The sequence below is a fragment of the Bison bison genome, unplaced genomic scaffold, assembly GCF_000754665.1.
Source record: "Bison bison bison isolate TAMUID 2011002044 unplaced genomic scaffold, Bison_UMD1.0 scf7180017864517, whole genome shotgun sequence".
NCBI lineage: Eukaryota > Metazoa > Chordata > Mammalia > Artiodactyla > Bovidae > Bison > Bison bison.
In genome coordinates, this window is record NW_011495070.1 from 4,245,352 (window position 1) to 4,248,313 (window position 2,962).

The 2,962-nt window shown below is 40.6% G+C and overlaps 1 pseudogene; it reads left to right on the forward strand.

Annotated features, from left to right (window-relative positions):
• The first annotated feature begins 1,563 nt into the window (after positions 1-1,563).
• On the forward strand, positions 1,564-2,760 carry LOC104981301 (annotated as a pseudogene).
• Positions 2,761-2,962: the final 202 nt, after the last annotated feature.

The window sequence follows — 2,962 nt, forward strand, 5'->3', positions numbered from 1 at the left end:
GGAATATCAGAGAAAACCAAGTAGAATAAATGACACCACCACCACCACCACCACAACAACAAAACAAACAAAACACCTTAAGCTAGGCATATCTTTTTTAAACTACAAGAAATTATAGGGAAAGAAAAAAAAAATTCTGAAAGAAGCAAGGGATTGGAGTGGAGAAAACCACATTACTCAAAGAGGAACAAAGATAAAAACTGCCACCAACTTCTCCTCAGTAACGGTGTGAGAATAAAGTAGAGTGGAATATTTAGTGTTGAGAGATTTCTACACACGGTATGTAAGTTCTTAGATCTCTAGTCTTATTGATGGTAGCTGCGGTAAAACTATTTCTAACCTTCTTCATTATCTTCTGTCCTCTTCTCCCTGCCCTTCCCCTCACTCTCACCCCAGGCCTCAGGGAAGGGGTTGGCTAACGCAGACATTGGGGGAAGGAGAGGTTGTGGAGGACAAGCTGAGGATTAGCTACCAGGGGAGACAAACTTCCACTTCTGAGATGCACATTCCTTGTCATTGCAAGTCAGGGAGAAGAAGAAAAAGAAGCAAGGATGCAGAGGAAAAAGGTAACACTTTGAATCTCTATATGAAACTATAAAATTCATTTCTGCTTTCAAAAGGTGGAAAAGACATTTTGCCCCTTTCTGATAGAGAGCAAGAATCTTTCAGGCATGAGTATCTGACTTGGGGACTTACCTCAAAAGAGGGTATATATATATATATATATATATATAATTAGAAATATTGATTTAAAAGTTAGTTTTCCAATTCCTTTTATTTTTGTAAGAAGAAAAGCTGAGCATGAGGAATTTGAAGACTTGGAGAAGATTTATATGTTGCACTAATATTTCATTTCTGCCTAACTCATGATACCTGGTGAGTTAAAGGACCAGTTTAGGGTATAAAAAAAGGCTGAGAGGAAAAAACCTACCAGCCTAGAAGTCTATAACCTATAAAGTTATTCTTCAAAAGTGAAGGAAAAATAAATTTTCTCAGATAAATAAAAACTGAGGGTATTTGTTACCAGGACACTTATCATGCAAGGAATGTTTTTTGAAGGTTTTTTGGCAAAAGAGATGAGGCTCAGAGGCTGTCTTAGCCTCTGCAGGAGTTCTGCCCAGGCTCTGGAACATCCTACTCGGACTCAGCCTGGTACTAGCCAGGCCCTCAACATACTTCCTGACTAACCCAAGCCTACCTGCCCACCTCCCACCCTGCCAACCCCATGCTGACTCACTGCAGGTCCCTAATGGTACCCTTCACTTTGGCTAAAGGGGCAGAAAGAACTCTTCCTCTACTGAAAGAAAGAAGGCCTATCATGAGGTCAGAGGTCAGTCATCTAGTCAGGTGATAAGCAGACAGCCAGGACCCAGCTACACCTCTGGAGTCTGATGGCCTGCAAGAGAGGTTCTTTATAGACTAGATCCACCCCTACATCCCTCTCACCCCAGAAACTTGAGGCCAAATGCTGCTCACAACAGGAGCCCAAGCTAAGATGGGGACCACTGCAGCATGACTTCCATCTTGACATTAACTTGAAAAAAATCTTCCAAGTTCAGCAAAATGGGTACACAGATTTTCTTGAGACCTCTGAGCTGTTCCTATCAGCTAAAAGCTGCCCCAGCTGCCCAGAAAAAAATTAAAGAAGACCTTGGCTAAACCCTGTATAAAGAATACGGTGGTGCTAGATAATGTCACACTCTATTTTTGCTGTCAGGCACTTCATATAAAGACCTGATGCCATGTGATTTGGCTCAGATTTGTTGCATCAAACCAAGGTCCCAAAGGAAATTGTTGGTTACATCTTCTTTGGCATAGTTATACAGGAAGTAAAAACAATGTAGCTGGAGAGTCTATCCCTTGAAGCTGACCTCTCTGACAAGTCTCCTGTGATCTGTCACCATGGCTTGCATCTTTGCTAACCAAACCAGGACTACAAGTGTTGGCTTGATTACTTCTGGCCAGTAATGTGGTTGTGGCAGGTGATATAGAGTTAATAGCCTATGTACCAATTTGTCATTTGAGGAAACTCATGCTCGATCTCAAAAAGGCCAAGATTTTAGGTCAGTGACTATCTTTAATCCTATCACCTGGGCATGACCATGCATCACTCTACAGACTGACTTGCAGCTGCCTTGTTGTTTCTCAACTGCAACAGAGTGAGTATGCACTGCATTTGCACAGTCTAGCCAAGAGGGCCCAGGATGAAGGACTCCTTTCTGATGTTGTATATCTTCAAAATACCAGGAAAAGATATATTCACCAAAGATAGTGGCCTTTGTCCTTTCTGAAGTAGATAGTCAAGCTAAAACCTGCATTCATCAAGCCCTATGGCATAGTGACAGCTGCAAATTCTTCTTTCCTAACTGATGGTGCATCTGCAATGCTCAGGAAAAAATCTTTGGTCATGGGTTATAAGCTGAAGGCACATATGAGGGATTTTGTATATTTGTTTCAGGATTCCAAAGATCAGCTTTCACTCGAACCAACATATGCTACTTTAAAAGTGCTAGAAAAGTTAGGATTAACAATAAATGATATCAATGCTTTTGAATTTCATGAAGATTTCTCAGCTCATATTTTAACTAACCATAAAGTCACAGATTCTGATTAGTTTGTACAAAACTAAATGGATAAAAAAGAAAAGTTGCATTGAGTCCTTTGGAGAAGTTTAACAACTGAAGTGAATCAATGTCCCTAAGACACCTGTATGGAGACACTGGCTGCCAACAAATTATGAAAGGACAAAGGCCAGTATGACTTAGTGGCTGTCTATGAGGTGGAGTGCAGGGCCATGATATGATGGATAACAGACCAGGAAATGGTAACTTGGAGTTTTTGTGTAATACTCACCCTAGACAAGGCAATTTCAATGTATTACTAAATGACATATATATTTCCTAGTTCCTCTTAGGGAACACAATTTGCAGCCTTCTGTAAAATCTTTGCAAGTAAACCTTGC